The 18,481-nt window shown below is 26.6% G+C and overlaps 1 protein-coding gene across 12 annotated transcripts in view; it reads left to right on the plus strand.

Moving 5' to 3' along the window:
* The window catches only part of LOC114125413 (plasma membrane calcium-transporting ATPase 3), a 67,298-nt gene that overhangs the window by 17,574 nt on the left and 31,243 nt on the right, over positions 1 to 18,481 (plus strand). For all 12 annotated transcript variants that reach the window (XM_027989044.2, XM_027989042.2, XM_027989047.2 and 9 more), the window contains exon 2: positions 13,594 to 13,852. The gene's annotated coding sequence lies outside the window, so the exon portion shown is untranslated. The remainder of the gene's footprint in view (positions 1 to 13,593; positions 13,853 to 18,481) is intronic.

The following is an 18,481-nucleotide window of genomic DNA, read 5'->3' on the forward strand; positions in this document are numbered from 1 at the left end:
TCGCGGTTTATTTGATCGTTACGTTTTTTCCTTTTTAGGTACGTTCCGTTCCGATGGCGAAAGAGAGCGCGGAAAAATCGTTACACGCCAAACGTTTAAAATAAAACACGATATCGCGTACCCGAAACGCGCGAGCGCCGCGGTTTGTGATATTATTTTTATCGCACGCACGATTCCCGTACGTTTTTTTTTTTGTTCGTGGATATAGCTCTTATCGCTCGCTCGAATCACCGTCCTTGTTTTTCTTTATTTTCGTCTCATTAATTACCCACAGCGGTTTTGAACATCCGGTTCGCAAGTCAATAAGTCGTTTACACGGATAATTATTATAATTTTCAGTCGTATGTCCTCCGTGTAATAGATCGATATCTATCGAACTATCGCCCCGCGTAAAAACCAAATATCGTCGTCGACGACGAAATGTTTTAAAAAAAATCGTTTCCTCCGCGATTCGTCGTTAAATCGTAATCCTGTCGATCCTCAGCGAGTACCCGTTATGATAAACTACCGTACGTCATCATTTATCATTTTGAGGGTATTGTTACGCGACGGCTCGCCTTACAATATTATAATATCGTTATCACATTTTCGGCATCGTCTTTACCGCGACTGAACCGGCGTACCGCCGCCCTCGGCCGCACACGACTTTAAACGATTTTTTTTGTTTTTATCTGATAGTAGTACTGTTGTTGTCACTACGTTACGATGTCTAAAACGGCGGTGTGTAAAATGCCCGCTTTGAACCTGTATACATAAATATATACATATAAATATGATAATATGATAGTGAAACACCTGTAACGTGGGGCCGATGATAACATCATTAACGTTGGACCACTGTAATAATTGATACAGTGGTCGTGGCGGGGTCAGCCACACGCGTATACGGCGACCAATGATGATTTTATAACCGAACACATTGGACCGTGTACACATCGGCGTTAACGATTGTTGGAATTATATTGTAATAATAACACTAAAATAAATAAAATAAGTACGCTCTACATGTGCACCGGTGCGCATACGTCATATTATTGTTTTTTGTACGATATAATGTAGTATTCGTTCCATGCGCCGCGATCGTCCGGTCCGCCGGCGGTGCTCGCGCCTGTATACGATGTACACGACGAATACGCGCGTTTATTATTAATATAATTATTATAATATGGCCGACGGTCGTAATGGTGAAAATTTTCTCGGAATCAAAACAAATACGGCCCGAATCAAAACAAATCGTCACGATGCGTTTTCCTTTTACGTCGTTCCTTGTACGTACAATTCGACGATTCGAATCCGAAAGGCTTTCATAATATACTTATTAAATGCACGGATTGGATACGTTTTGTATTCAATTGTGATCGAAAATTATACCATAAGTAGTTATCAAAGCAGTTACATGCAATTAATTTTAAGGTAGTGGTGTATTCTCACTGTTGATTGTTTAAAATTATATTAATACGTGATAATATCTTTGTGTCTATGAAAAATAATGTTATAGTTACCATAATACAATAATAACAAAAATAATTAATTTTTAACTTTGGCAGATAGCGAGTTGATAAAATGTTTTTTTCTAATATAAATTGTATCCACAACCATATAATATTATATCCATAATGGTAACTATACTCCTCGATTATACTTAAGTACCTATACTGTGTACATACAAATAGGGTTATCCTATCCATAAATATATTATCTATGGAGGTTTTCTATTAATGTTCATCTAAAAAAATTACGTTTGCCATCTCCGCAAAATCATTTTAAACGTACCTGCAGAAATCCATAGTTTTCTTTCATCTGTATTATGCCATTATTGTTTGTTATGAATTTATGATCGTCGATATGTGCTCGACCGCGCGACGCGCGACGGTTCGTTTTTGATTGTATCTGATTCCATTTGGCTGTAAAAACATGGTCGAGTCGTAAAACTCGAACACTTAAATAATTCATTTTTAGTTCTCCTTTAAAGTATTTTTAAGTTTTATTTTAGATAGACAACCCGAATAATACACAAGTCGAATCAATTTTTACCTCCATCGAGATTCGAGTTACCAAGTAACTGTATTATTATTATTAACAGCTGTATTATGATTTATGACTTTATATTATATGTTGTACTACATTATAAGATGTAAAATTCACGTATAAGGGAATTAAAAGTTGACGATTCGTTGTCTTAGGTACAGTCATATCATAATTTAGAAAAAAGTATTTCCCAAATTTGTTGTACAATAGATAGATAACATTTTGTTTTCTCAATTTCAAAAAATAATAAACCTTAAATTGATATATTTGCGGGTTTCTTAATAATCGGAAATGGTCAATGCATAAAATAATCATATAGCGCACTTTATTATTTCAACAGTGAAATTATTATTTTTTTCATTAAGTATTTAAATATTCAAACACTAATATGTCGGTATTTTTTTAAGTTTTTGCGAGAAGTGAGTAAAACAGTTTTGTTCGTCTTAGTGGGCGACTGGGCGGTATTTATGAAGACCATCGCCTAGAAACACTCTGTATATGTAGTTATTGTCGTTACATCTTTGGAATGTCTTCAATCGGGAATACGATTACACTATATTATAATATAATTATCTAAACTGACTAAACCGCTATGCACAACAGCCGTCATATCCAATAACGCGATTTGAATATCGTCGATTTGACGTGTAAAATGGCTACGGTTGTTAATCAACAATCCGTTTTCGAAACGGTTTACTAATCATGCACCGTAATAATTAGATTATCACCATTATAGAGTAGTAATACCGCGATTGTTGGGACTTTGGATAGAATGACGGATGAAGGCATTCTTTGCATTTGTTAAAATCATTTTAATTCTTCAGGGGTAAATCCGAGATTTAGGAAAATTCGTTTTTACCTAATATTGCAGTAAACAAGCTAAAAGAGTACAAGACTAGATATTATTATTTAGGGTATCTATGGTTATATATTTTATTCGACATCACTTAAATTACGGTCATAGCAGCCAATATCAATAATAAACGATTTACAATAACTTAATAACTTAATGTGTTGTATATGGTGCATAAACTCCCTTCCTCTACTCGATCTCTAAGTAATATTATACACCCTGTCGACTTGATAAATAGGTAGGGCCTATGTATGATGTACGAGGTGTCACGTCAATAAAAAAATAGAACAACTGTCTACGTGACCATGATATAATACTATAGCTGATGTTTCGTGAACGCCGAACGGTATAAGTACGTTATATACACGCTGAAGCCCTCAACTGCGGCAGTTGTATAGATCTTTTAGTTTTGAAGGTCATAGTCGGATTATGTCCTCGCCCGCGCCCCACCGAACCCCATTTGTGTACCTATTAATGTGTTCTATTTCTTGCAAACTACAAAAATAAAGTTATAATATTATCGCGAGCATAGGTTACGGCCGCTCTTATCGTCGCCATATCGTTTATCATAATGGTCGGTTTACACACCTAAAAATTTATATTAATTTAAAACCTAATGTGTATTATGATCTCATCATAGGCGGGTAAATTATAAATATATTTATAATTGTGTATATTATACACCAATACATTTTGATCTTTAAAATATGATTTATAAATATGTGCCGTGATTGGCGACGACTTACGACCGTGACCTGCCTTGACGTACGTATTTTAGTCACGTTTGATACTGTATTGCTGCGAATCGGTCATAATATGTAAAAATTAGATATAGTATACTGACTATTAACTTATATTATTAGTATTGCGCTGGTGTGGTCATAAATCATGACCGTTTGTTAAAACCCTAACAATTTTCCTTTATGAACCTTGGAGTATTAGCGCTAGTGACGGTTTTGGTGCTACCCGATACATTCATAATATTTTGGTTCGTCAGTTTTGATATGACCTAAAAGATTGGCCATAGATAATACTATAATGCACGGCAACAGTAGCTGAATTAATGTAGAAAGCACAACTATAGTATATAGTAATGTAATTCTTGGCATATTACATTTATATGACTTTAAGGTCGTTAAATCGTATGAAACGCTCATTTTTAGAACTTTTCTGCGTCATTTTTCTAAATCGTTGGCTGTTTACATATAGGTAGCATCCTCAGGGTTAGTTGGTATATTTGAGATATGTAGGTACTTGTATAACTTGATTCATATTCGTATTTATTTGCCTTTTTTGCTTAATATAAGTTGAGTACATTAAAATCTAAAATTATAAAATCATATTTATCTTCAATGACCTTCTCTTGTAGGTATGTCGACGTAACTGCATAGTGATATAAATGCTGTGCTAATTTTTATAGTTCGTACCGTACTACCATTTACTATATTAACATAGATAAGATATATTTGACTACTTAAATAACATTTTCATTATACCAAATTTGAATTTTTTTAATTTAGTATAAATTGTCAAAACAGTTATCTAAAGTTAGAAAAATCATACATTTATTACGTCATTTATGTGTGCCATTTTCGTTAAATGACTATTTTCATACAGATTTAACTAAGCAGGTTCAACTTTTTAGACAATACCTTTCAAGAACTTATTTCTTGAAGAAGTAATCAAGAATACTTATAAAACAAAGTATTACCTAAATAATTAATTAGAAAACTTAAATTTAAATTTAGTAAAGTTATTATACTTTCATAGAATTTTTTTTTTGTGTTATACAAACCATTAAGGCTTTTTGCACGCTTCCACCAAACTTCTCCATCCACTTCGGTTCATTGCGTCATCCAATCGCTTTGACTTGTCGGTATCTGAAATATCCTTTTAATAAACAATGCTGGTGCTGTAGTTAGGTCGTTTTTTTATTGGATTTCTGATCAAGAACTTCGTATGAGATTTTTACCAGCTCGGAAAATTTGGCTTACCCATTCTAATCATTTCGCTTTCAAAAGAAAACCTGATATTTGGCTTGTTACATAGTATTATTATTAACATAATATTTTTACCCGTATTTTTACTAAATTTTGTATCTTGAACATTTTATAAAAAAATATAGGTACTGCCAAATATTTAAAGCATCATTAAGTCTATAGCGAATGTGTCGTGTTACATCAATTTATTTTATCTTCAGTATTTATTTTTCATCAATTCTGACGTACACATTGTACACCTATGTGGGTATATACCATTATAATTTTTAATAGGTATCTATAATATGTATACGGGTCAATATCAAAATAAATAAATTGAATGTACTTATAAAACCATCTGCGAAATTATACGAATAACGAAATCACGTCTAGCTGTCAATTTATTCAAACGTTTCTTTCTACTTATGTATGTAGTTATGGTAAGTTTCGTATAAACATGAATATATTTTTGTATAGTTTCGATTGTTACAATAACGGTTTGAGATTATAATATGAAGTCGAAAAACATTTCGTTTAGGCGAACAAATTGTGTGTAAATAATATCGCTAACCGCTAAATTCTATATGGTGAATAGGTTGAATGGACATAATAACACAGTTGGAGTTAAACGAAAACTCGGGTGTATTTTTTTAACACCCTCTTGTCTGTTAACCATTCGATTCAAAGTTACGGTAGTACGATATTGATTTTCATTTTCCAAGAACACTATAATAAATCGTAATAGCATTATAAACTTGCATTGATATTTTAAAATACCTATGTGTAGACGGAAGTTAAACATTATTTTATATATATAGTTAAGCCCATTCAGTGTCGTATGCGCTAGTTTTTTTTAATATAATAATAAAAAAAAAGGAAAACAATATTCAAAAAAGTCATTTTATATCCTTTTATTCAAATTAGGTCTTATTTAAATTGTAAATACTGGGCGTAAAATAAGTCATTATACTACGTAAATATCTATACATATTTAATTGAATAGTATACCTACTTCCCTTTTTTTCTCTTCTGAAACTAAGATGGTGATCTGGTCAAATTTTTTATATTCGTACCTATATAATATGGAAAATTGGTTTTTTATCGCAGTATTTATGCTTAAATATTTTTGACCTTTACAATGATCGGACATCGGTTAGAATACAAAATAAACCCAAATTCAAAATATTTCCAAGGTTGTTCATTTAGTTGAATTCATTACATAACTTTGTAAGTATTATTTTTATATGTATTGTATCTCATACTATTATTTCGCATTGTCATTGTGAATAATTATACAGTACATACAAATTTCAAGCACCTACTATTTATATTTTCGTATAGTTGTTTCAAACATATTCACGCCAAAATTTAATTAATACATAATAATAAAATATTAAGTATATATATTAGTACATAAAACATTTATAAATTCGTTTACAACAAAACGTTTAAATTAAAATAATATAAATATATTTTATTGTATATACTCATAAATACTTAATTACGAATAAATATATATTATAATACTACCTATAGTACCTACACTCTAATAATTTATATATATATATGTTTATTGTTTATGTGGGTATTTATATGGGTCTTCACAGTGTTAGTCATTAATAATTGCTTTTTTGTTACATATTTTTAAAATAAAATTATGAGAAAACTCCTTTAAGGATCTACAATTATTAAAATTTTTAATAATTTTAGTCTACCTGAACTCAAAATAATACAATTTAAATTGCTTGTTTGTGTTTTTTTTAATTATTATAGTTATAAACTGATAACCACTGTATAGAAATATGTGTGTAAATATAATAATAAGTTTAACTTCCTATTTTCCACCACCAAATATTAAAGTAGTCACCATACAAGTTTTAAAGATTTCAGCAGTAATAAGAAAACAATTTGAATGTGTGCGCATTATATTAAAAACACAATAATATGTGTATAATTGTCATGTAATTCTCTATATGTGCGTCCTCTCCGCTCTATGACTGCAGTAACTTACGTATATAGTCGTGTTGAGTACGAGATTTTGTTTTATGTATAGACCAAGTTTTGTACAACGGAGTAGCTTTCCCTAGACCTAAATTTATATACGTGATTTGAACGTAAAATAATAATAATAATGATAATAACAATAATAATAATAGTAATAAACTAGTCAGTAGTCGGTTGTGCGACTAGATTACCGTAATGCGTGTACACATATAAGTTTATGTATTTCTTAATAAAGTCGTTGGTGTGATTTCTCTACTTAATATTCCCGTGACAGTAAACGGAAGATAACAACGTTTAATCGTCAGCGATGTTTAACATTTTAAAAAATGCCAGTTCGAAGTTTTCTATCTATATTTACGAAATAATATGTATTAATAGTTAATATCTATCAATTAATAATTTTGTATTATAATTCAAGATTTAAAGAGTAGGATTGCTTACTACACAGACTTTGGTCTTAAAATTTCAAAGTAAGGGTCCGGAAACGCGAATAAGCTTGTTGTAGCACCGAATCTAGTGGCTGGGAGAATTGTATTCTATCGATTTGATCAACTGCCAGCACGCGCGTTTGGCGGTTAGGTAGACGCTATAGGTACTATATATAGTATTGACTAAGTAGTATAGTTACTATATTATTATTTTACTTTTACAACCGACATTAGAAGTACTAACTATAATTTTCAGTTTCGTTAAGCTTGCTATTTGGTTTTGTGCTCAGAATAACTTCGAATAAAGAATATTTAAAAGATTATTCAAATATTATCTTTTTTTATATTTCATATTTAATATAAGTAATAATGATATTATTTTTTTTTATCCATTCCTGTGACTTTGTGAAACTTTTAATTTTCTTCAATATGTTATGCTCACTGTTAATATACTTCTACTATAACCATATGAGTTAATTTTTAAATTATTATTTATTAATATTAATTAATATTTACTTATCTTGAAAAGTTGGAAAAGAGGGGTTGTTTGGTTGTTGCACTTAGCCCATCAGATATTTAGCATTCACTATTCACTATTCTATACAAATCCAATTTATATTTAAATTAATGGCTCTATATAGACATATTATTTTTTGAAAATTATACAAGATTTTTTTTTATTTAAACTTTTTTTTGTTAAGATGTTAAATATTAAATATTGGAAGATGTGTTTTTATAATTCGTGTTTAGTTGTTAAATACTATTCTTATAAATTAAAATAACAAAAACAGTGTTTAAAATATCAATGTTAAATTAAATTCGAGTAGCTCATCTCAACTATGGATTGGAAATTTTATTCGAATACAAAAGTATTAAAATAATAAAATAGTAATATTTGAATAGTTTAAAGACTGGTTTTAATATTTTATTTTATTATATTGTTGTATTGGTCTGGCAATTTCGTATTTCAACCGTTCTTGGTGATTATTATTCGTGTAATACCTATCTACCTACCTATTTTAAACTGTATAGAATAGGTTATGCCTTATGCGGTGCTTAATCAATGTAGATTCCACGTGTGCACACAGTAGATAATGACCATAGACGGTACCCGTTTAGTTAACGGGTTCGTATGAGTTTGGGTACGTTAATGAAGTTTCATCGCCCAGCCAATTCACAACCGTTCTTATTCGCAGACGATTTTAAAATCAAATTTCCATGGTCATTTTATTTAATATGTTGCGTTTTATAGGTAGGCGCACTTGATTAAAAATATCGTGAACTACAGAGTAATAATAAAATAATTAAAACAATTGGTTTCAAATTAAGCACTCGACATCTTAAATAAAATATAATAATTATCAGCTATTTATTTTGATATTTTGCTAAATTAAACTTAATGTATTATATCATTATGTAGTTATAGCAGCACAGTGTTATAATCAGGGCCTGATCAAAGGGAGCTAGGTAATGGACCATAGCCCCGAGCCACAAGTTGAAAGGGGCCACAGTGTGCCCAATTTACCCAAATTGTTTTGGGAAAAGACCCTCATCCCATTCATGTAATCAGATTATAATCGGGCCCTATATATATGTAATATATTATGAGTGTTATACATGAATAATATTCATTGAATAATTACACTCGATAAAAACATCTGTGTTGTTATACTTTTTTATACTGCATATTTATCTGCTCTTTTATTTACTGTTACCCTTAATAAATGCATTTATTATTTTATCGTTTTGCTAATTGTCTAATGTAATCTTTTAAATTTAAAACATTTTTCTTCTTATTATTCGGGTAAAATGAAGTATAAGGTTAATACTTTAATTTTTCCTCTTAACTTAATTGTTATCCTCGAGATTTTCCTTAGATATTCGTGATGGAGTTTTAAATAAATTTGCATTAAAATTCTATCTATAATATTGTGCAGAACATATTATTCTAGATTTATATTATTATTATTTACATATATATATATTTATATCATATATAAAAGGTATTTCTGTGTTTTTTTTTATATGAAAAAAAAATTCCGAGTAAAATTGATATTATTTCATATTGTATCCTTGTTTGACAACTTAATACGACTAAAAATAAAAATAACTTATAATAATAAAAATATCCAATTTCGTTAAAATTATTATTATTTTTTTGTATGTGTTATAATGCTATATAAATATTTATGTCTATACATTTGTGTATATTAAATTTGTGAGATTTTTTTTATCGGAATAGACGAAAATAGAACGAAATGTGTATTTATATAATTAAATAACAGTGAATGAAATGTCTACTAACTTAAGTAATGAAATTAAAATACTTTTTAAAAAACTAAAAAGTTTCAATTACTGTTATAAATTTATAATATTGTAAATTGAATTCTTGTTTTAAATAGTGTCAAAGATTATTAAATTTTGTAACAAAGAAAATGCTATTTGAGAACAATTTTCGTAAATACCTACCTATGTTCTAATTCATTGTACCCTAAATTACTATTGATTTATTAAAATTAAACATTATTAACATATTAACGTTAGGGACAGATTTAAGACAGTGTGAAGGTTACTGATTTGATAATATTTGTTTCTGAGTGACGCTCTTTGATAACAGTAAACTAATTTAGTGATTATATTATACAAATATAATTTATTAATGTGCTGATTAGTGTTTATAACTTATTAGTTATTCAGTGATCTTCATTTGGAAGTATAATATATATTATAAATTTCACTTTATGTAAATACTATAAATATTAAAATAATCGTATTGTAAATAAATTAGGTATAAATAGGGTAAGCATTAAATACAAGACGTGTTTATCACACGTAGGTATTTCAATAAGATAAATATAGTTTTTAATTTGTTGTAAATAAATCAAAAAAAAAAAAAAATCATCAAATATTAGTATCAGAAATCGATTAGAATCCATTAAGGTAATTATGTCTTAAAGATAAATTAATTATTATGATAAAATATTTCATTTTAAATTATTAAAATAAACTACTCAATACGAAAATGTATGGTTTCCTCGTATACCTATCTGCTATAAGTTACAACTATAAATTGAGTTTATAACTGTTACATAAAGATAAACATTCTTATTAGTGATTTAACTCACACAGTACGTTATATAATTCATTTAAAATATGCATAATATACTGATATTAAATTATGCAAATTGAAATATTATCTTTGTTTTACTTTAATGTAAATTAATAAATAATCTTGTATCTACAAATTAAACATTAACAATATTATTAGTACAGTACTACAAGTGCGTTTTTAGTTTCAAGTATTGATCGATGTTTAAAATACTCATTTATGTCGGGTTTAATGTCACGTGCCTATTTATACGAATTCTCAGATAAACAATGAATGTGAAACTTAAATGTATGTAGCGTATTATATAATTTAAGTATAAGTTTTGTAACAGATTTAACATTCTTCAAAACATCGATGATAGAGATCAAATGGATTTCATTTGATTTATAATGCAGAAACACATAGGTAGTACTTGTAAACCTAAAATAATCCTACTTTTTTTTTTTACTAAGGGAAAATGCATTTTATAGATTTAATTGAATAAAAAAAATATCATAATCATGACTCAATACACAAATAACACATTTTTTTTAGATTCTGAACGAAGTGATGAATGTATTGATTTTACAATGATGTGTGTTTTTTTTTTTTTTTTTTTTTTTTTTTTTTTTTTTTTTTTTTTTGTGTCTGTGTACAGCATAACTAGTCGAAATAATGCTCCAATTTCAAACAATGGGGGTGGTTTCCGATGTAAAAGTGAATATCCTTGGTGCATTATAGAGGTAAAAAGTTAACATTTTCCAACAGTTTTCAAAAAAATCGAGAAAAACAAAAAAAAAATGACGGAAAAACGGCAATTTTTACGCAAAACCAGTTTTCGACCAAATTGATTTTTTTTTATGGTTGTAATTCAAAAACTAATCACTGAAAACACTTGAAATTTTCACCAAATGTTAATGTCAGTGGTATCCGTATATAGTTAAATTTTCAAAAAATTTTGACTTTTTTTGAGTTATTTATAGACCACTGAAATTTTCGATTTTTTTGAGAAATTTTTTTTAAAGTGTCGATAAAAAATTTTTGGATGACCAAAAAGTTTTGAAAATTTAATACGAGGTTCCTTATGAGTTGTTTTTAATGTAGCAAAAAAAAATTAAAAATCGTTAGTCATAATTTTTTTTTATAAGCGTTTATATTCAAATTTTTACGAAATCTGTCGAAAACGCGAAAATTTGCAAGTATTTTTGAAGTTGAAAAATCATAAAATTTTTTCCTTTTATAACTAAGATTTGAAAATTTGGTACAAGGTTCTCCATACATTTTTCTTCAAATATCTGTAAAAAAAACTCTACCGGGTTCAGACAAAAAATTTTTATGAGTGTTTGAATTTTAATTTTTATGAAATTGCGTAACGATAACGATTTATCCTCAAACGATTTTAAATATTTGTTATTATTCAAAAAGTATAAGTCGTAGATACTTGAAAATTTTACCAGTTATTAAGATTCGCGTTTTCTTTACGTGATTTAAATTTCAAAATATTTTGACTTTTTTTGAGCTATTTATAGACAACTGAAATTTTCAATTTTTCTGAAAAAATATTTTTGAAGTGTCGATAAAATTTTTTTGGCCCTATCAAAATACTTGAAAATTTAATACAAAGTTCCTCATAAGTTATTCTTATAGTGATTAAAAAATTATAAGAATACATAGGCACAATTTTTTTTTATTAGCACTTGAAGTTCAAATTTTGACGAAAATTCGTTAAAATTATAAATATTTGCAAATTATTTGAAGTTGAAAAATCATAAAATTTTTTGTGTTTATAACTAAGGATTAAAAATACAACACTAAGTTTTCCATAAGTTTACCTTCAAGTATCTATAGAGAAAACTCGAAACATCATTATAGGAAAAATTTTAAGTGCGTTTGAATTTTAAATTTTAACGAAATAGCGTAACGATAACGATTTATCCTCAAACGATTTTAAATATTGTTATTATTCAAAAAGTATAAGTCGTAGATACTTGAAAATTTTACCAGTTATTAAGATTCGCGTTTTCTTTACGTGATTTAATTTTCACAATATTTTTTAATATAAGCTGGTTTTTTTAAACCACCTTTTTCACCAACCACTAGAAATTATATCCTAGGCTGACAAATCATCTTCGTTCAGAATCGTTTTTCGTATACAATGATAACTATCATTGGATTCAAATTTAACACTCCTATAATATATAATAATGATCCATACGGCACCTAATGTACAGCAGAGCGGTACTCACTTGCCCACTTTTTTTTTTTTACTTACATCTATGTTGTTAATATGTTTGCACATTGAATCTTGACCTTATTAATAACAAATTCGTATTTTGTATTTTTCTATTTTCTTTTCTCGAATGAAAATAATGTCATTATTGTTATTATTAATATCGGTTTAATTGTCCATTAATTGAAAATACATTTATTTACAAAACATGAAAAGTAAATAATAATTGTAATTTGTTTTGAACATAATTTAAATTTCACTATGAAGTATTTTTGCGTAAATTGAATAATTGACTCTAGATGCAAATGTAGTGTATAAATATATTCATAGTTTCAATTAAATAATTACTTTGAGTTAACTGTTTGGCGTATGTCAAAAAATTAATAATAAGCTTTTGGATAATTGATAAATGGTGTTAACTGTTAAGTGTTAATAGACTGTCCAGACGGAATTTATGCTAATCGTTTAAGAAAATTAATCAAATGTAAATGTACTTACTAGAGGTGACTCTGAAGTCTGAAGTTAATTATTGCTTATTTAGTATGATAATAAATTAAAACGACACACACGTCATATTTACATTATTTAAGTAAATAAAGTAATAAGTAGTATTTAGGTAATTATAATTTTATAAAAATTTAACTATAGTTTTTTTGGACTTACGTGTGTATGAGTATGATTTTGTTTAAGGTATTCAGAATCTAAATAATTAAAAATATTTATGGTTTATTATTCTAATTAATAATGTATAAATTATAAAATCATTCATAATTATGTAGGTATTATGAATCGATATTATATATTTAAATAGCAAACAATTCTAAATATAGTATAATTTAAACGGATTTTTGATACAGAATCATAGAACTTAGTTAGAATTCCGACGAGAATTATATTTGTTGATTTAATACTGCAAATATTTTGACTATTGTGCTTTTAATAATAATTTTATAATAATATATTGTATTCGTCTATGTTAACAGAAAAATATTGCTATCGGTTCATAAGTTATCACTAAGCACCACTGCAGCGGAAGCAGTAGGAGCTACTGCCGCCACTGGCGGTAAGTTTGCCGACGTCGTTTGTCTGTCGTGTCGTTAACGACAAAAGCAACCACGACGGCCGCCATTACCATTATCAAAACGACGGTCGCCGCTAAGACGACCGCCGCCTCCATCAACACCATTCTATCAAAACGTAGACGACCACGAAGTTCATTGTTATACTTCAAATGATTTTGTGGTAAGTAAATTTATTACGTGTGGAATGTAAATGTTGGCATAGTTACATTAGTACGCGTCAAGTTTAATTTCGATTAGATAGACAAAATCAATACTGTATTGTGTATTCGTTCTCGTCGAGTATTTGAAAGTATTTTATCGATACATTGGTAAAATGTCATTTATTAATCGCAACTATTATTTACATTTTTTATGTGTGTATAATAATGAAATAAATAAAAAGTTATAATAAGTTACAATTTACAACGCAAAACAGTCCTAAACGATTAAGTCAGTCGACTTGTTTGAAGATTTTAAACATAAAGATTTTGAGGTTTTTGTGTTAACAATTCTGCTGTAATACAGTTTTTTATAGCGCATTTTACTTTTTGATTTATTAGGACAATACATTAAAACCCGTTTTTCAATAGCACGTCTATATTAATGCCTGTACTTTCTTATTTTTTTTAGCTGATTTTTTTTTATTTTCTCAAACTCTTATTTTGAAGATATAACTTTATTGTTGTAATTAAATCAAATTTTGTATGTATTTTATTAATAGGTCATAACTCATAGCTCAAACGAATAAGTCCATAAACAGAGGTCATCTATCTTATTACTTTTTATTTTCTCAAAAATTCATATTTTTGTTCTTTTATCATGAATTATATTGTAATACTACTTATGTTTTTTATTACCTAGGACTTTTATAACTTTAATTTATCTCTTAAGTACAATTTTGTTTATGATAAAACAATATTATCAGTTAAAAATTATTAGTTATATTATGGTAACGTAGTATAGATATTAACTTTATTTAATTAAAATTCAACTTGGCCCAATTTATTTTTTATTTATCTGATAAACGTAAGATTAAAATTTTCAACGGGAGTTATAATGCCTTTCATTAATTTTGAAAACTATATTTTTAATAAAGAAGTTAATTAAATATTAATTATATAAAAGCAAACGTGTTATTTTTTGAAATTGACAAAAGTCAAATAATTTTTATGATATATTTTTGTTTTTAAAGCAAATTTAAACCCAATAAACTATAATGTAATATTCAACTCGTTTGTACCTAAAAAACCTTTAAAGAAGTTGGAAACTTTTGAAACACGGAATAGATTAAAGTTGGCCATGGAATATTAAATTACCTTGTAAAAATATAATTTATGGTTTGAAAGTTTTATGAAGTGTATAATTTTAATATTGGTATTCCAAGAAGTGACTAAAATAAAGCTATGTTTTTTGTTATATAAATATAAGATCTTTATACGCCCATTAAACCATTTTGTCTAAAAAGTATAAGAAGTTGTCAAGTTAGGGATTATGTAAAAAAGTCATTTCAATTTATTGTTCTACATTTGTACATAAAGTGATATTTTTGTTTTAGTGTACTTTTAGTTGTTAAAATATGAAATAAAATAAAATTACTAATGACTGTGTGCCAACGACTTAATTAAATTGTCTATTATTATACCGTTAACTCTTAATACTACAAATTTAGGCCTTGCTAATCATATCATTATAATTAAGAAAAAATGCAAAAGAATCTTTTGGTGAATGTTCATTTATAAAATTATAAAAAGTATCATGTATTGTGATAAAGTTTATATTTAACTATATATTTAATCTAACATCTTTATGTTGATCATATTTGTGTAAGATAAATTAATTTCAATGTAATTCAATTTTAAAACAATATTTCACAATAACTCACTATTGAAATAAATAAATAATGTAATTTTTGTATTAGTAATTAAATTATCAAGAGTTTCAAAATGTTTGTCGAGATGTTTGTGTATACCTTCGTTTTTTTATTGGTGTACTTATCACTTACATTGCTAACATAAAACTAAAAATTACTTTTATACATATTCATTTTACAAATTTATTGTATTGTATCACCCATGCTAAATTACATTTATTTTATTAAATTATATGATATGTGTATAACATTTTGAGCAACCGATTATAAATTAAAAACTAATGCATCCTAATCAGGATTAACGATGTTTAATTTAAAAATAACGCATTAATTAAAATACATATTTTGTTGAAAAACATAGAATATAAAAATAAATAGGTACCTTGATATTCATGAAATTATATCTTTTTGATGTATACACTTTAAAAATAAATGATACTATACTTTTATTGCAATTTATGAATGTATTTGTCACTGCCTTTAAGAATAGAATATATGCTATATTTCTAAAGGAATTGCTATTAATATTAATAGGACATATTATCATAATATAAAGTAATTCAGATGGCATTGTTAGATAACAATATTTACAGAGTACGTGATCATTGTATAATTCCCACAGACAAATTACCGTAGGAAAAAAAATCAAAAAAAATACGCGTTGGCAAATATGTTTTATGAATAGATGGAATTGCGTAATTTATGCGTTCATTAATATATATAAAGGAATACCGTAAGGTATATTGTATATTGTCATATAAAAATAATTAATATTGATTGGCTCTAATTATTTTTTAGATAAGCAAAATAATATATAATTACTGTGTTATATACAATGTTTGTACGTTGTAAATGTACAATAATGCCGAATTCGATGGGTCCTATTGGCCAATAATTCTTGTTTTTGTATCACTTGAACCATGATTTAAAGTGACATGGGAATTACATGAAATGGCTATTTGGGTGACGCATCTGTGATGTAATTTTCCAAGCACCTCCGCAGTTTTATTTTATTTTATTAAAGGTTGGGAACATTTACAACAGTAATTTGAACAAAAGAAAAGAAAATGATTTACTAACGATATACAAATCTCACTACTTCAATTATAACATCTAAGTAACTAATTCTATAATACGTGGAAATTTGTACACAGTTTTGAATAAAATAAATATATTATTAAATATTATTTTTTAATTATTTTTTTTTAAAACAGCAGAGTACAAAAATCAAATAATTATTAACTCTAAAATCTAATAAAAATCTATTAAAATTTAAAATAAGCAAAAAACATTACCTAGGTACGTACCAGTTATTTAAATAAACAATTAAAAAAAAAAAAAAGAAGTATACTTAAAACTAGATACTAAGGTAGTTTATTTTTATTTAGTTCTTTGAAATTTAATATGTTTATAATGTAATATTTTTTTTTCTATCTCTGTATTTTTTTTTTATTACGAACAATAATAACTTCTTCTATAATAAAACATGTCTTAATAATAATAGTTTAATATCGAAATATCGTATAAAAATTTACTTTTTCATGTTGTTAACTAAAATATATAAATACTTGTTAAATTTTTTATCGGTTTTATTTACTTTGGTTTTTCTATAGTTATTGATTTTTAACTTATTCTACAACACCGAAAAGTATTTATTTTATTATTTAAAGTTTTACATTTTTATTTCGGTTCCTTTTATAAAAATTTATTTTCTTCAATTATTAATAAAACTTTTAGTCTAAAGTACCTATTAAAGCTTTTTTAAATATCCCGCATGTATTATAGCTTTTTTTTTATCAATATAATTATATTTTTAATTTAAAGTATGGTTTGAAAACTTCGATAATCATGGGTGATTTTATAGTTATTTCGATGATTAAAAATTAAAATGTTATCATTTTTAAATAAATAAGAATTGAACTATTAAATTTCAGTTAAAAAGAAAAATAACCGATGTGTATCTTCGTAATTATAAACTAAAATTGTAGATCATCATAATATTATTATTATTCAATTTTTAATAATTAAAAATAATTAACATTTATAGAATCAAATGTATATACTGTTATAATAAATAAATAACAAATTAAATATATTGATAAATATTAATTATATTGAAGTACATAAAAATATTTTAATATTGTATTTCGTAATTAATACTGTGGTTTACGTGTTAATCTTGTTACTTAATGTAATAATTTTTACTAGTAGAAAATAATTTCAAGAATAATATTTTATCTTTATATAATGCGGAGCACTATAAAATCAATATATAATTGTTTGGTGATTCTATTACATAAATTACAGTAACTGATAATAAACACACCTCAATTTTAGCACTTTCATAAAAATAATATTATTTGAATGCACGGTTGTACTTAATGGAAATTATTAGTTATATATTAACTATTTATCTTTTGTTAATTAAAAAAAAAAAAAATGAGTATGGATCATATATGTTAACTTATTTGATAGATTTACAGTAAGAATAAGGGGTTAATATTTAAAATAAATTAAAATTTTACAAATTATCTAATAAATGCTCTATTTTTACAGCAGAAGCTAAACTTTTAATAAACTATGATTACCAATTAAAAATATTATATTCAGTGATTCATTAAGCACAACTAATAGCGTTTAAAATTTAAATCCAGGTCATATTGTCTCTACTCATCTAAAACAAAGTAAACGCTAGAAGAAGTCACCATAAAAAATAAATAAATAACTCATACATTTTATACAATTGGTACAGAAGGCAACTAAACAAGCCAAAATAGCGATATCTAACCCAAACCAAATATAAACTGGATAAAAATAAACATTAAACAGAAATGGCAAAAATGATGGAAAATATATATATATCAAAAATTCAAATCAAAAACAAAATATTTAAATAGGTCCCACAGATTTCTTATAACCAATTAATAACCTCTCCAATAT

The sequence above is a fragment of the Aphis gossypii genome, chromosome X (assembly GCF_020184175.1).
Source record: "Aphis gossypii isolate Hap1 chromosome X, ASM2018417v2, whole genome shotgun sequence".
NCBI lineage: Eukaryota > Metazoa > Arthropoda > Insecta > Hemiptera > Aphididae > Aphis > Aphis gossypii.